Source organism: Castor canadensis, chromosome 9 (genome assembly GCF_047511655.1).
Source record: "Castor canadensis chromosome 9, mCasCan1.hap1v2, whole genome shotgun sequence".
NCBI lineage: Eukaryota > Metazoa > Chordata > Mammalia > Rodentia > Castoridae > Castor > Castor canadensis.
The window spans coordinates 55301095-55319691 of record NC_133394.1 but is presented as its reverse complement, the minus strand read 5'-3'; positions in this window follow the sequence as shown (position 1 = coordinate 55319691).

Sequence of the window (18597 nt, the reverse complement as noted above, 5' to 3'; positions counted from 1 at the left end):
CCCATAGCAAAATATTAAAATATAACCAAAATGATGGGGATATGATGAAATAACTATTGGGAGGTCTTCTTTTTTATTATATTATTGTTGTACTGGGGTACATTGTGACATTTACAAAAGTTCTTATAATGAATTATAGTTGAATTCACCCCCACCATCATTCTTCTTTATCCGCCCCTTCCCCCATTCCTGGAATTGTTTCAATAAGTCTCATTTTTCCATTTTTATACATGAGTACACAATATTTCCATAACATTCACCATACTACACTCTTTGCTTATATACTTCTCCCTCTCCCTGGTACCAACACCCAAACAGGAACTGTTTTGCCTTTCTATTTTCCATTTTTGAAAAAAGAGCATTTTTGTTTATTTAGGAGAGCAGTACATGGAATTTCATTGTGACATTTCCATGTATATATGTATTATAACCCAAATTGTTCCATATCCTCTATTTTTTTTCGTCCTTAGTCCCCTTCTTATGGTGATTTCCAAAGTTTAAAAATTCAATATTTATCCTTGTATAGAAGGGACATCAACCATTTTCACCTTCTTAACTTCCTTCTTTTACCCTCCCTCTCTTGTTAGTGACCTCCCTTTTGGATAACCTAGCTTGTATTTGTATTGTGACTCTCTCCCACATATGAGAGAAAACATGAGGACTTTGTCTTTCTGAGACTGGCTTACTTCACTTACCATGATGTCCTCCAAGAAGGTCTGCTTGAGAAAAGAGAAATTGCTTATCTTTTTATAAAATCATTTTTGATCTGTCCCAGATTGTGAGACATTCATCATGAATAATAAAATTTGAATAGCAGTTTATAATGTATTAATTTTAGCAAAAATATCTTTGTATTTAACTAAGTTGTATGAAAAACTATAAATGGAACACAAATTCTTATTTTTGTCATTTTAAGGGATTAAAATAATTATATTTTCTATATGTATTTTATATTTCTCCTTATACATATACTTACATATTTACATTTACTTTCTAAAGTGTTACATTAAGAACCATCTAATAATTTAGAGGTTGTGGTAATTTTATTATTAAAAAACAAAAGCAAATAGAACAAATGTGTCAAAACCCTTTCATCTGAGAATGCTTTGCTTACTTATGGCCTTACCTTTTTAGGTTGTCTTAACCTATATTCCACAAAATTAGGCTAAGGAGGACAAATTTGGATGGAAGAAAATGTCTTTGCAATGTTCTTACAAGTTTATATTCCCATTAATATAGATCTTATGGAAATAGAGTGCATTTTGTTTCTTTTAGGATCATGGGTGCATTTCCCTCCCATAGTTAATGGTAAGGTTGTATCACTATTAGGAGTTGAAACTACAAAGAAGGAGAAAACATAATTCTTCAATGACCAAATGTGATTTTCATAAATTATAACTGGCATTTATAAGAAAAGAAGAAAGCAATTATACTTTTCTTCTTCTTTTGAACTGCATTTCCCACCACAAATGCTAATATTAAACAAAGAGTAGAGTCATGTGAAAAACTTGTAAAGGGTAATTCAGTTCAGGAACTTGCATAGAATTATTTTCCATTAACTAATCAAAATCTTCATTAATGTAAATGAAAGCTATTTTAGCTTCAAGAAATGTTATTGATTCTTTAAAGGATCAAAAGAGAATAAAGAATGTACAAAAATAGTTATATTAAGGTAATGTGTAATAATTATACATCAACCTAATTACACAATATAGTACAAACAGTAATCAGAACTGTGAAGAGCAATTTAGTAATCACTAAGAATTCTTTCAGGTATGTCTTTCATAGTCCAGTGATATAAAGCAAATGTACATTTTGTACAGTTGTCATTTATCATTTTGAAACTGGTATTAAGTTTATCCTTAGTGAATATAAAAATTATCTGCTGTTGATTTCAAATAATTTTAAATATGAAAATGTTGATAATATTTTATTTATCACAAGCTAAATTACACACTTTAATTTTCTACAATTCAGCTTCTTAGGTTTTTTTTTTTTTTTTGGTACTTGCAAACTGAAATGCCCTTTGAATAAAATCTATCACCTGCTGATATGTCTCCTTTTTTTATATATCCAAGAGAGGTGCTAATTTCAGAAAAAGGATGAGGAGAAAATAATCTTTTTTCTTTGAGTGAGTGTCTCACTATATAAAGAAGCCTAGTTTAAATTCACGATCCTCCTGCCTCACGATCCTGAGTGCTGGGAGTATAGGTGTGTATAACTCAGGCTCTTGAGACAAGAATCTTAATCAACAAATCACAAAGTATTTAATAAATACAGTTGAGTAACTGCTACCTTCTTGGCCTTCTAAACTAATGTGTACAGATTTCCAACTATAGGTATTTTTCTCTTTGATGAAGTCATTTTTGTTTTTTGGAAGTCTACAAATAGAAGTCTACAAATAAATAAAGTAGTTTTTTATACTCTGGTAGCACTAAAAATAAACAGAAGTCTCTTTGCTGAGATAACTAATATAGTTCTCTCTGTCTAGGCATATTTCATCTTAAGGAATCCTTGTCTGTCTCCTACCAACATGTACAGTCTTGACATGTGGTTGAGCCAGTGGCCATTGTAAACTGTACGGCATTGGTTTTGTAGGTGGAGAAAATATTGCTCTCCTTGTCAGTGCTTCTTCAACCTTAATGTACATATGAATCACCTTGGGATCTTGTTAAAATGCAGATTCCATTTCAGTAGGATAAGGCCTGGGACACCACATTGCAGATGAACCTTGGGAGAGAGTGCTGCCCCTCCACTGAACTCACTTTGGTGGGCAGACTCATGTGACATGTTTTCATCTTTTATCCTGAATCAAGGGAAAGCTCTTGAGGAAAGATACCTAACATATTCCATTTTCCCTCCAGAACTGCCTAGTACACTACTAGGTATCTAATGGATACTCAATAAAAATAGATTGCTTATCAGAAGACAGAACGAATAGAAGATACATTACTCTCTGCTGACCCAATTCTACTTAACTTTTAGTATGTATGAACAACCAAGGGGACCCCTTTTCAACTTATAAATGTATCTGGGGCAATTCAGAATAATGGTGCTTTCTAAAAATAGCAAAGTAAAGTTAGATTATACAGGAAGTCACAAAACTTGGGAAAAAGCACCCAAATCTACTAGAGGGCCAGTAGACTATTTTTAGATTCTGGGAATTATCCCTGGTCATTTTTCTGACCCACCAAATTTAGGAAATTTTAATGACAAATTTACAAGTTTTTTTTTTTTTAATCATCCTCATGTTCCCTGTCTTGGATATATTCTAGAACTAGTACCCTCTTCAACTCATAGAAAGATACTATATAACACCAACTCCTGAGTCATAAACCTTTTCAAGGGAAGGCATGGAGGAAAGAGGATGCTGAGGATGGCACCTTGACAGTTCTCTCTACTATCCACAGATATTCTAACAGAATGACATGTGATTACTTTTATCTCTCTTCTGATACAAAGTTGTTTAGCTTTGAAGCAATTTACTTATAGTATTTCTCAGTAAAAATTCCTTCTAATTGTTTTTGGATAGTGAAAAGTTCAAAGGAATACACTATTTTGTGTTGTTCCTATGTCACCAGGAATCCATTTCAAATGTACACTCTGAAGTTATTCTATGGGAAGCTTTGGGCAGCTTGACTTCCTTCTATAATGTGTGCTGCATAACTGCTTAATATGTAAACAGTCTTTTCACACTTGTGCTTAGAAACTCATTGTTAGCTTGATTTGTTTCTAGTGTTTCATATAAGTAATTTCATGGTTAAATGAGAGCAATACCTGAAAGTATATTAGCATCAAGTCCAAAAATAGAGATTAAATTACCTTCCCAAGGTCAAAACACTGATCATTGACAAATACGCATTAAATCTCATTTATAAAAACCCCATTTTATTTTTCCATGCTAGCTCATTCTTTCTTTCTAGATATCTTATTTCCCAGAGAGCAATGAAGTCTATAAAAGTTTTAAAAGTAAGGATGCAAGATGTAAGACTAGAGAAGCAATAGCTAACTATTGTATATCAAACTATACAAACTTGGGGCAGAGTTTAAAATTTACTTCTAGCTATGGTTCTAACCTTAAGAAGATAATGGCAAATTATTCTTTTTCTTTTAGAAATCTGTCATCATTTACAGAACAGAAAATGTTCTCTATTATAAAGAATTGCTCCCTATAGGGGTCACTCAGTTTTTATAGCTATTGTCACTAAACAAGATAAGTAACATCTCAGAACATTCCATTTTCTTTGGTTTTAAAAACATATTTTATCACGTTTGTTTTCATTTCTGGTCACTCAAAGTGGCAGAATGAAAACCACCCTTTAAAAAAGTAGTACTTGCAGAATAAATATTGTGTGGATCTTGGGGTCAGTGTAAATTCTGGATTCAAGGTGTCTCCCTCAGCTTCAGGTACTTGCCCAATAACCAACTATTAAACATAAATAATTTACAAATACTAAGTTTCTGAGGAGGTTAATGTCATGAGTCAAAAACAAACGAGGAAAAATATAGCACATTTAACTGTAAAATGTTAGCAGAGTACAGTTTTACATGATGGAACATCCACATTTTTATCTTATACCCCTTTACCTTTCATTCCTCTTTTTTTTTTTTTAATATAGGGTCTTGCTATGTTGCCCAGGCTGGCCTTGAACATGCAATCCTCCTGCCTTATCCTCTTGACTGCTGGGAATACAGGTATGTGCCACCACACACAGTTGCCTTTTATTCCTTTTAAGTGTTCATTACCTTTGTTATATAAAGCAACAAAAGTAGTTTGAAAAATATTATTATTAAAGTAAAACAAAGAATACCATTAAAATTAATATTAAAAAATACTTAATGTAACTTTTAAATATTTAAACATTTTATAAATATACTAGAAAACAGTTGCACACAAGTCTTGAGAGGAACAAAGGAATGTCTTGAGGGACAGCCAAGATAATATGTTGCCATTACTGTAGCTACTGGCATGACCCCATCAGTGTAGGGGGCAGATATCTCCTCCCTATTTACCTCCCTGTTCTCACTCATCACTGAATATGTTTGGGATGGTGTTGCTGGTTAGCAGCTGTTAACCCAAGCAGCATGGTGGATCTTTTGCTTTATTTCTCAATTCTCACCACTCTTCTAACTTTCAATACCAGAAGCCTCGCTTATTTCCTCAGTGTTGGCTTGTGGTCACTACCATATCAAGTAAACTGATTCTCCTTAGGTCCTTGTTCTGTCACTATATATCTTTTTGATTACCAGATGAATCTCCAAATATTTCTTTTACCATATCATACATCTGTTTAAAAATTCTACAAAGTTCTTATTTCTTGTTCCCTATTGTTCCAATTTCAGCTTTTTTGTCCTCTCTAGTTATCATATAATTGGTCACAAACCATTTTTCTGAGGTCATATTTTACCACTCATCATGTCTCAATTTTTGTGAAGTAACTCTCCTTTCCCTCTCCCTCATAAATCAGAAGCAAATCTATACTTCAGCCCTAGATTATTTTATTCTTCTACAAAACAATTATTTTTCGATCTCTTTTCACTTCACTCAAATACTAATGATCCTTCAGTAGAGCCCAATTTCCATGTTTTTTCCCCTTGAAGATGGATTGACAAGTCCAACATGCAAAGTGCTCAATCTTAAAACTCTGACTTGTTCATGCAACAGAATGATTGAAAAAACAGAGCTCTATTCAAAGCAAGAACTGTACAATCACTTTCACATATGAGGAGCACAGCATTTTCATGTAAGTGGTAATCATTCATTTCTTAGGGAAATAACTTGATAAGCTCTTTGAAATTAGGATAAATTACAAATAGAATGCTAAATTGCTTTTTCACTTATAAAGGAATTAATGTGGATTATCTGAGGTCCTGTAGAAGCTTGGAAGGGCTAGAGAAGAGATCAGAGGAGGATCTGAGAGTGCAGCTAAATTGTGAGCTCTGAAACATGGACAGTGAGAAGTTGACTATGCCTGGGACTGGCCAAAGCATAGAAACATTCAGTTTTAAGTGAGTGGCCATCCTTTGTTGTAGACCCCACCTACCCTTATCCCAAATTCCTACTAAAACTTTTATGCACAGTTCCTCAGTGTTAGTAGTGCTTTGGAGAAGTAAAGGAATTTGATTGTGACCAGAGGGGAGCAATGTTGTACAGACCAAGGGCACCAACTGCAGAAGTGAGATGCCAAACTGTTAAAGAGTAGATAAATAAAACAGAAACAGGAGGAGGAAACCAGGAGAAATACCTCACCAGTTGTGCTCAGCTATTGGAGTGGTTACTAGATTTTTCAAAGTATGTGTAAATGAAGCCAAGTTCCTATATTTAAATATTAAAGAAAAGGAGGTGCCAAAAATTGGGGACACCCAAATAATTGTCTATTTGGGGGGGTCACACAATTTTGAGACAACTTTAATTCATCTCTTAATTTTGTAAGAATTTCAAATTTGAAAATACTATCTTCACAAGTTTTAAATCTATTGAGAGAGTAAATAAATCTTATACCCTTTTAAATTTCCACAGTTTGCTGCCTAAGAACCATTGCTTGATAAATACTTTTGGATTGTACCAGATTAAGTTGGATAGAGCATGACTCTTCATAATTGAAGAAAGCTCATTAAATATTATTGACAGTATAAAAACGTGGTATACAGAGTAAACCATTTAATAGCATGCATACTAATTTTTTAAGACTTTTAGAAAATTTGCATAGAAATTTATTATTTTAGGGAAAGGAAATGAAACTGTGTTATCAGAATGCATATAAAATATGCATATATTCATGTAAAATATAAAATGAAATAATTTTTCACTGTATTGAATAGGGAATAGGCATTGGGCTTTCTGGTTGTTAGAATTATGATCCATAGAGTTTGAATGAATCATGAACTAGGATTCTTCTAATGTTCTTTTTCTCTGTATGCTATATAACCAGATAAGCTATATTGGAAAGGAGAGAAGGTTATTTCACTCAACTTACAGTCTATGATTATTTTGTTATAAATTAATATAATAAATTAAGTCATGATATGTGTAAATAGTAGATAGTCACTTAAGATATTTGGAGGCTTGAAATTCATACTAGTAAGTTGTTAGCCTGTCATTTAAAAGCTATGGTTGAAAGAGAAAGCTAATGTACACGATTTTGTATATTCAGCAAAAACTATATGATTTACCTCTTACCGAGCCAAAAATCATTGGTCTCAATGAAAGTATGTGTGCTCATGAGTTCACTTCCAAACCTTCAGAAAAAGAATTGAGAAACTGAAAATAGGTAATAAGTCAGATGGAAGAAATATCCCATATTTAAAGTTTAACTCTTTTTATCCTCATGGCCTGCAAATCTGGTTCAATTAGAAAAGTAGATACTTTTAATAATGGAAGAGTTTGATGAGTGAATCTGAGGAAATCAGGTAGACAATTGAGGAAGTCAAATAAAGAGTTGAGTTTTGCATGTAGGAGTCAGGGGTTAAGAGCTGGTAAACTTAAGGTGAAAGTTTCTAAGATGATTAAAAAAAATAGCTCTATTGATATTTAAGGTACAACCAATGCATTCACTCTTAAAATGAATGATGTCACCCACCTCCTGCATGGACTGATTGTGGAGACAATTATGTTGTGTTAAGGCACACAACATCAAGACATGAAAATACAAATTCATGACTAAGCACCATGAAATTAATGCCCATTCAAACATACCTCCTTCTGCAACACTACTATTGATGCAAATCAACATCTTTGCCAATCGATGCCTTGCTTGTCAGATGCTCATGTTATTGAGCAATATGATTCACGCTGATGGAAAAGATTTGATGTTTATGAAGTGATCTGGGGCACCTGCTTCAGTCCCACACATAGGCAGTAAATGTGAGGCTGCGGAAGCTTACATAAAAGGAGAAAAGTGATAGGGTCTTCATATGATAGGGTTTTAATAGACAATGATTTGAGAATCATAAGAGTTAAAGATAAGTCTGGAAAACAAAAATGAGCCTTTTGGCACTTGTGATATGAAATTCAAAGGGACAAGTGTGCTGTAACAATTTTCTTGGGAAAAAATACTTTTTCTGTAAGGAAATGAAGACTTGATTCATTCTTGAGTTATTCTAAAAATTACAACTATAACATAAACTTTGTAAAGATATAAATTAAAGAAATTTACTACAGAATTTCTTTTGGAAGTCCTTGGATTTTTGTGCTCAGCAGTCAAATGGAGTACCACTTGAGCTACACTTTGGCCCTTCTTGCTTTAGTTCATTTATCAGGCTTTTTACCTGGAGCCTGCCTCATACCACAATCCTCCTACCTCTGTCTGTTGGCTACCTGAGATTATAGGTGTGACCCTTAGATCCATCTTGTGTTTTCAGGTAGGGGCTCTTAAACTTTCACCGAACCTGGCCTTTAACCATGAACCTCCATCTCTGTCTTCTGTGTAGCTGGAATCACAGGTATATACCACTATGTCCAGCTTTCTTTTCATAATTTTTAGTTCTAATTTTCAATGCTAAGGGCTAATTTTTATTATATAATATGAAGTTTATCATCCCCATTAGAGGTAGACTCACTTGAAATTTTTTTTTCAGAACTAATTAACCTGAAACTTAACTTCTGCATCTTTTCTGTCATACTTTCTTCCCCTAGACCACCATTAATGTAAGTATCAAAAAGGAGTAATAAAATTTATCTTTTTGATAAAAGATAACACTACATATTCTTTATAATTCCTCAATCTTCCAAAGTAAAGCAGGATGTTATGTTCCATATGTGATCTATGATTAAGAATACATGGTTTTCATTCATCCTTCATTTGTTTAACTTTTCTCTCACTCAGTGCTTTCTGAATGCCAGATAGTGGGAGGTGCTGACTGGTCACAGTGACTAGTATGATCCTACCTGGCTCTTCCTCTTCATGTTCTTATGAAAATCACCCAGGTGCTCTCATACTAACAGGAAATTTAAGGCAAACTTTAAGTTCCTATCCAATTCTAACTCTGTCTTACTCTATGATTTTCTAATCCCACACATTTAATTCACACATTTAGTCTATTACATAGTAGTAACCCTATTCTAAAGTATCTAGATGATGGAAATATAATACATCTTACCATTCACCCAGAGCTCTCTTCCTAGATAATAGTAATTCATTTTTTTCTCTTAGAAAAAACATATTATTGTAACATATTATTCTGACACTTTGACAGTTCATGTACTACATTAAATTTTATTACTCCTGGAAGGCCATTAATTAACTGTTCACCTATTTATAAGCAATGTGGACCAATTATACAGGGTACAAATATTCTTATACCCCAATTGTGACAAAAATGGCTTTTTAAACAAGTCAAGTGAAGCAATAATTGCATCGTGTTTCGTCAAATCTGGTATAGAGCTTTAAAGGACTGAATTTTTTTTATATCTATGAAAAGGTAATTTTCTGTTTATTTGAAAGGATTCTTGTTTATTAAGAAATATTCTGTGAACTTAATAAATGTCTTTTACATCCCTTCCCACTGAGCAGGTAAAATAGACTCTCATGAGTCTAGAGAAAGTTCCATCTGATACACACCATCTATCTCAAACTACGTTAAAACAGCAGAAAACATGATCAAGAATAAAACCTATAACTACAATTAATTAAGATGCTTGAGTGTCAAGGAAGTTTCTCAAAATACACATGGTTTCTCAGGCAAAATGTCCTTCCTCATCCCAAGGTCAAACTTTTCTTTGATTTTCTTAATTCCATCTCCTGCCTCTGTAGTAAACATTCCATCAAATATCCCCATGTTGTTGTCTTTTGTATAGACTAGAAACTATTTCAACCCATTTCATCTGTCTGTTTTTCTTTCATTCTTTCACTCATTTGCTCAACAGACTTTATAAAAATGTCTTTTATCTGATAAACACTGCACAAAGTAAGTAATAATGAAAGCAAGAATAATGGCACAATCGATATTTACTGGCTTTTCACATGTTACATCGTATCATGTGCACAGTGACCTATGTGGTCAACATTGATTGTGTGCCCCTTCTGTAGAGTCACACAGAGGGGAACTTGCCCAAAGTTGCATATTGCCAGTAAGGAATAGGGCTGCCATTTGATCCTAGACCGTGAGACTGCAAAATGGCATGATCTTTGCCCTCTAATAGGTCATAGCTAAAAATAATAAGACATAGACAAAAAAAGAAAAGCATAATATATGGTCACTTAAGTAATGGAAATATGCAAAAGAAACAATGAAAAACTAGAGGAGCTATAGATAAGATTTTACAGAAATGATGCTTAAATTTTGAAGGAACACTAGGAATTTATATTTTTCCTATTCTACCCATAGAACTTTGAAGCCTTCTCTGAGTCAGATAGTAGACTGATTGCATCAACTGCCCCAAACAGTAACCTCCTTATATCAACACACTTTGTTCTATAAATTTGTAGCCCCCTCCCACCCCAGCCTCAAGCTCTGTCTTGTAATTGACTTTGTTCAGTAAGATCACATATGATACATAGTCTTAAAAGCATGCTGTGCATTTCTACTCACATTATTCTTTGACTTCACCCAGAAGGATGTGCCTTCACCAGTCTGCCAGTGGATGAAACAGGGGAGAGAGCAAAATAATCCTGTTGCCACAGGCAGGACTCCAGAAATATTCATGAGCCCAGCCACCAACTGCAGATTCCTGAATGAGCATCATGTCCCTTTCCTGTCACAGCTCAGAGAGCTGACCAATGTAGCCAGCCCACAGACACATATGCAAAACTCAATGTTTATTGTTCTTTGTTACCAAGGTTTTGTGATCTTTATTATACAGTATTATTATGGCAAGCAATGACAGATATAACTTCCATCTGTAACTCATCCCAATTAATCCAATTAGTTGTCCAGTGATCTCCATTGCTCAATTGCATTTAATTCCTTCTCAAGTTTCATTGCAACTGCCATATTTCAATTTCTTGGATAATTTTATGTCTTGAATAATAAACTGGGCTCCACTTCAACCTATCTTACAAATACACGATTAGGTATTTTTTGTAAAATGGAGTCCAGGTGCTGCCAGTCATTTCTTTAAGACTTCAAGCAGTTCTTTATTTCTCTAGACCAAAATCCTTGGCCTTTATTCCCCTAAGACTTAACCCCCCTACACCTATCATATGATCACCAACTCCCTTGATTCCCTGTTCACTTCTTTCTTTCCCTTACTACCATTATCTCTCTGCTATCCAACATCTAAAAAGCCCTGCACCTCATTTCCAGATGTCTAATCGTCACCATTCCTGCATGTCTAGATATTGTGACTTTGCCCCAGCAAACGTTTCTTGATTTCTTATTATGAGCCTTCCTCATATTTTTACACCATATTTAGAATCTTGAGTATTCACTTTTTACCATAGTCATTGGTATGTAGGACCTATGTATCCCCCAGTATTGGGTTCCTAGGGCTGCTGAAGCAATGTCACAAATTGGGTACCTTAAAACATAAGAAATGTATTATCTCAGTTCTGGGTGTTGGAAGAACATAATCAAGATGCTGGCGGGGCCACATTCCCTCTGAAGTCTCTAGGGGAGAGTCTTTTCTTATCTCTCCTAGGTTCTGGAGGAACCACATGGTCCTTGGCTTGTGACATTGTAATGCCAACCTCTGTCTTCATTGATGTTATTTTTTCTGTGTCCGTCTTCACGTGGCATTCAGCCTATGTGTCTCTGTCCAAACTTCCCCCTCTCATAAGGAGGTCACTGAAAGTGAGTTAGGTCCCACCTCAACAATGTCACCTTTATCTGATTATCCCTTCAAGTACCTGCTATATCACATTCACAGATTCCTAGGTTAGGACTTCAACATACATTTTTGAGATGATAAAAAGCAACTCCTAAGACCAAGCATGCTTGAGGCCAACACTGGGTCATTTTTTTCTTTATTTTATACACTCTGACTGGAAAAGCTTCTCCAGAACAGAAATGATAGTTTTCCCACTTTCTACTTGCTTCAAACATAATATGTGCTCACTGCTCAACTTTACTCTAGACTACATCAAATTGCTTATCTACACATATTTGGAAGAGGCAACTAAGAATTACTTATTAAACCTCCATAATGTGAGGTGTTGTAAAGCCTCAAACATAGAGATAGTTATTAATCAACACATTTTTAAAATCTCAATTTGGCAGAGAGAAAAGTCTGACATGTACCATCAGAGACTAGAAAATCCAGTTTTTAGAGGTATGAGTGAGGAAGAAAATAATTATCACTTGAATATACTTTCATGTGGGCAAATAAGTTGACTATTTTGGAAAATTAGGTTGAAACTATTGTGTTATCTTCAGAGTTTATGGGATATCTTTTTAAAAAGGAACACTGAGGCCTGTCATGCTAGTGTAGGGTAACTGGGGTTATAAAACTCAGATGCCCATCAAAAAGGAGGCAGAACACCCATTTAATGCATACTCACTATTTTTTTCAGTCCCATTATCTTCTTGGAAAGATAAACATTGTGGCACCAGCTCTGCAATCAAGGGTCAAGAAAATTTTGTATAGATGTCACAATGCAAATCAGAGTAAGCAATTATTTGCTGTATTCCACACCGTGGTCACAGGAAGTCAATGGCAGCCCAACCTGCAGCTACTACCCCAAGGAGGGAATTGCAAGAGAGGGTGCAAGGCTCGGTTCCAGCTCACAGAATTAAACTTGCTTCAGATTACCAATTGCCTCTCCCTAACTATGGGGGCTTTCCATTAAAAATATGGCTAAGTAGGAGTGAGTGAATAATTTGTGAAGCTAGAAATAGTAAAGAAAAACTGGTTCAGTTCAGTGAAGAAAGCATAGACTTAGAGTAATATTTGGGTCTGAGATCTACCACTTAAGAATAACAACCATGAACAAGTTCCTTTGTCTCCCTTAGCCCTTGTTTTCTGATTTACAGAATGGAAAAAAACCCATTTTGAGGTGATGTTATAATTTTAGTGAAAATAACATTTTTAAATGCTTACTACCTGAGAGGCATGCTGTAAATGGTAGTTACTACTCTCATTCTATTGGAAACAAGAACTTTAAAGAATCTATTACTGATTGTGAAAACACACTGTCATTTTTTTAAACGTAGGTCCTGATTTCAGAGACAATCAAGGCTCAATTTCAATTTGTTGGTTTTGCTTATAAAGTAGAGTGACTTTTAACCTTAATTTATATACATTTTGCACAGAATAGAAACATTATTTTTCTTCAAGTTTAAAAATTAGGGTAACAATATTGAAACCCTAGAAGTAAATCCTGGCAGTATCTCAAGGTTCAATTTTAAAATGTGCAAGATCACATAACAGAAGACTAGCTATCACTTACATGTACTTAGATAAATAACATTCCATCTCTCTGACATTTTCAAAGAGTCCTATGACTCCTTGGAAGTTCATTTAATTTAATATACAAGCACTAAGAATCCTAGCAAATGTATTTGGTTCCTTGGATGGATCATTCTAGGCTCTGTTACTCTGTTCAACCTGGAAGTTTGCTACTGGATCAGGATTTGTTAACTGTGCTTTTTTGAAATGGACAAATAACAAATATTTGGACTTAACTGGGTCATATGGTCTGCTGCAAGTCTTTTTCTATTGTATCAAAAAAGCTGATTTATTTAAATAAATAGGAATGACTCATTCCAATAAAATTTTATTTTGGGACATTGAAATTTTAATTGCATATAATTTTCAAATGTTACAAAGTAGCTTTTTTTCCTCTTAATTTATTTTCTATTTCATTTATTTTTATTCCTTATTTATCATTATCATATTATTGTTGTACTGGATGTACATTGTGACATTTGCAAAAGTTCTTACAATATATCATAGTTGAATACACCCCTCCAACATTCTCCTTTATTCTCCCCTCACCTCATTCCTTGAATAGTTTCAACAAGTCTCATTTTTCCATTTACATATATGACTACATAATATTTCAACCATATTCACCCTCTTACACTCTTTACTTATATCTTCCCCTGTCCCTCTGGCACCAAGCCCACAGACAGGACTTGTTTTGCCTACTTGTTTTCCATTTATTTTTTAAAGACTGTTTTGTTTGTTTAAGATAGCTGTACAGGGTGTTTCATTGTGACATTTCCATGTATACATGTCTTATAACCAGAATTGGCTCATCTCCTCTATTCATTTTCAACCATTTAAAAATATTCAATCAATTCTTAACTGGTGAGCTGTAATGAAATAGACAATATATGGGCCTGATTTTCATAAAGAGTCTATAAACTCCTAAATTTTTCCTAAAGAGAAACAAATACTGTTATGTTAAGTCATCATTTATGCAAAACATTTTATATTAAATATATGGAAACTTTATATTGTATCCATTTTCTTGATTACCTCTTCAAAGACCTTATTGTATCACATTTTTAGATACCTAGTGTTAGAACTTCAACCTGAGTTTTAGAGGGAACAAAATACAACTCATAACACCCAGCATTCTTGAGAGCTAGACTTTAACTTTACCTCTGTAATTCTTAAAATTGTGGAACTATTTTCTTTATCTTGTTAGATGCCAATTGATCTTATTTAAGCTATTCTTTGATATATGAACTGGGTATGAAATATTGGGTCACAACACATTTGTTCAAAAACTTCAATTTCAGGATAAATACATTTTCTATGACTGAACTGTCTTTATAACTCAAAATCCATTCTATGGGACTTGCATGCTCAGTTTTGAGCAATTATGGATTTTCTCTCTGCTTTTTTCCCAGATTGCATCTAAATTTTGGAGACTACATAGTGTGATTGCTAATCTTAGTTATAAACTTGACTGGATTGAGAGATACCCTAAAATTGTTGCCAAGAAGTGTTGTTGTTTCTCTGACAATACAAAAGGAAATGTGGAAAAGTCTGAAAAACAAGGTTAGAAAAAGCCTAGAATGCTGTAAGTGGAGCTTAGTGGGCAGTTCTGGTGAGGGCCCTGAAGACCAGAATGCTGATAGAACTGCAAAGATTAAAGACCAGGCTCATGAGGTTTCAGATGTAAATAAGGCAATTAGATGTTACATTCAAGCAAAGAACTTGGCTACAATTTGCCTGTTGCCCTGTGAATTTGTGGGACTCTAAAATTAAAGGTAATGAACTAATTAATATGGCAGAGGAAATTTCAGAGCAGCAGAGCATGCATAGTTTCACTTTTGGTTAGATTTATGGTGAGAATTGGAAGCAAAAAGCAAGCAGAAAGATTTGAAAAACTTTAAGTACAGCTAAAAAAGGAGTTATTTAAAATTGTGGCCAAGGAGAGTATGGTTGCTAAAGAGATTATCGCAACATTAAATAGAAGCCAAGTACTTTGCACTGGAACAATACTAAAAATTCCTTGAGGAATTGACAAAATGCTACCCACCACAGACTCAAGAGGGGAAAAGTACAAAGCTTTTTCAAAGCTTCTATAGGACACAGTCATATGAAAATTCAACCTCTGTACATCCTATGTGCAGCTATATAATTTAATTTTTGTCTTGCTGTGTTCCAGATTTGCTTTAGTCTAATTCCTCCTTTTTATTTTATTTTCCCATTAGTCCCCTTTGGAATGGGAATGTTTACCTTATATCATTGCATGTTGGAAGTATGTAAATTGTTCATTTACAGAGGTTCATGGATGAGTTGTCTTGATTCTCAGAGGAGACTTTGGACTTGGACTTTTGAAACAATGCTGGAACTGTTAAAATTTTGGGGACCCTTAGATGTGAACTAAATACATTTTGTTTTGTTTGTTTATTTGTTTGTTTTATTATTGTGCTGGGAGTGGGTACCTTGTAGCATTTATAAAGGTTCTTACAATGTATCAAATACATCATACTTGAATTTCCCCCCTCCACTTCTCTCCCACATTCCCCCTCCCCTGATTCCTGGAACAGTTTCAATGGGTCTCATTTTTCTGTTTACATACATGTGTATACACTGTTTGCACCATGTTCCTCCTCCTACTCCTTCCCCACCAACCTATCCCTCCCACTGGTGCCAACTGCACCTCCCCTACCCACCAGGCAGAACCTGTTCCACCCTCCTGTTCTTTAATTTTGTAGAAGAAAAAACAAAAGATGAAGGTAAAATGATAAACATGACGTTTTGCTAGTTTGAGATAAAAATAGCTACAGAAGGAGTTTCCTTGTTTTGTTCTCATGCATAGGTGTATTGCAGCTCTAATTGAATCACCTCTGCCAGTCCTCTTCACTCCTCCCTAGTTCACTTCCCATGGTGGCCCTGGCCAGTTTAAAATTTATATATTCATCCTGTTCAGTGAGCACATCAATCTTATTCAAGTTTTTGCTTTGCTTCCCTTACCCTACCCTTCTCTTGCACAGCCTCCCCTTAGTGTGACCTGTGTCCCATAATACCGCTGCATTTGTTTTAGGTCTACAATCTGCATATGAGGGAAAGCATGTGGCTTTTGGCCTTCTGAGCCTGGCTAACTTCACTTAAGATGATGTTCTCCAGTTCCATCCATTTACCTGCAAATGACAGAATTTCATTCTTTGTGGCTGAGTAAAATTCCATTGTGTATAAGTACTGCAGTTTCTTAATCCATTTGTCAGCAGTGGGGCATCTTGGTTATTTTCATAGTTCAGATATTGTGAATAGTGCTGCAATAAACATGGGCATTGCAGATGCCTTTGCTTTAACCTGACTCACATTTCTTCAGGTATATACCTAGGAATGGTATTCCTGGATCATATGGCAGATCTAGTTCTAGTTTTTTAAGGAGCCTCCATACTTTTTCCCATAGTGGGAAGAAATGTTGCCCATTTCTTTATAGAGTCACTGATTTTGAGGGAGTTTAGTTTTTTCAGCCCCCTGTATATTCTGGTTATCAGTCCCTTGTCTGATGGGAGGTAGTGAAGATTTTTCTCGCATTCTATGGGTGGCCTCTTAAATTTAGAGATCATTTCTTTTCTTGTGCAGAAGTTATTTAATTTCATGTAGTCCCATTTGGCTATCCTTTCTCTTAGTTTCTGAGCTCCTTGTGTTCTACTGAGGAAGTCCTTGCCAGTATCTATTGTTCAAGTGTATTCTCTGTTTTTCCTGTATTAGCTTTAAGGTTTCAGATCTGATATTAAGGTCCTTAATCCACTTTGAGTTTATACTTGTACAGAGTGACAAACATGGATCTAGTTTAAGTTTTCTGCAAGCAGGTATCCAGTTTTCCCAGCAACATTTGTTGAAGAGGCTGTCTTTTCTCCATCATATGTTTTTGGCACCTTTGTCAAAAATTAGGTGGCATAGCTGTGTGGATCACATCCAGGTCCTCTATTCTGTTCCACTGGTTTTCATATCTGTTTTTGGGCCAGTACCATGCTGTTTTTATTGCAATGGCTCTGTAGTATAGTTTGAAGTCAGGTGTTGTGATACCTCCAGCATTACTCTTTTTGCTCAGTATTGCTTGGCTATTCATGGTCTTTTGTGTTTCCAAGTGAACTTTAGGGTTGATTTTTCAATCTCTGTGATGAATGTCATTGGGATTGTGTTGGGAATTGCATTGAACATGTATATTGTTTTTAGTAGTATAGCCATTTTTACTGTGTTGATTCTGCCAATCCATGAGCATGGGAGATCTTTCCATCTTCTGTAATCTTCTATTTCTTTCTTCAAGTGTTTGTAGTTTTCCTTGTAGAGGCCATTCACATCCTTTGTTAGATTTATTTCAAAGTAGAACTCAACAAAAGCAGCAGCAGAAAATGCTCAAACAATTGGAGGCTTAACAACACATTGCTCAATGATAGAAGAAATAAGAGAGGAAATCAAAAAGTTCCTGGAGTTAATGAAAATGTAAATACAACCTATCAGAATCCATGGGATACAGCAAAGGCAGTGCTAAGAGGTAAGTTAATAGCCATGAGTGCATATACTAAAAGCACAGAAAGATCTTAAATAAACAACCTACTGCTATACCTCAAACTCCTAGAAAAACAAGAAAAAGCTAAACCCAAAACAAGAAGAAGTATACAGGTAATAAAAATAAGGGCCCAAAATAATGAAATAGAGACCAAAAAAATCCATACAAAGAATCAATAGTACAGTAAGCTGGATCATTGAAAAAATGAACAAAATTGACAAACCCCTAGCAAATCTGACTAAAATGAGGAAGGAAAAGACACAAATCAGTAAAATCAGAGACACAAAAGGGGAAATAACAAGAAACACCAAAGAAATCCAGGGAATCATAAGAGACTACTTTGTGAAACTATATTCCAATAAATTTGAAATTCTTGAAGAAATGGGCAAATTTCTAGATACTTATGACCATCCAAAACTGAACCAAGAGGATATTAACCACCTAAACAGATCTGTAACATGAAATGAAATTGAAACAGCAATAAAAAGTCTCCCCAAAAAGAAAAGTCCAGGACCTGATGAATTCTCCACTGAATTCTACCAGATCTTTAAAGAATAACTAATATCAACACTCCTCAAACTTTTCCCCAAAATAGAAAGGAATGGAACACTGCCTAACTCATTCTATGAAGCCAATATTGCACTCATCCCAAAACCAAACAAGGACACATCCAAAAAAGAGAACTACAGATCAATTTCCTTAAAGAATACAGATGCAAAAATCCTCAATAAAATAA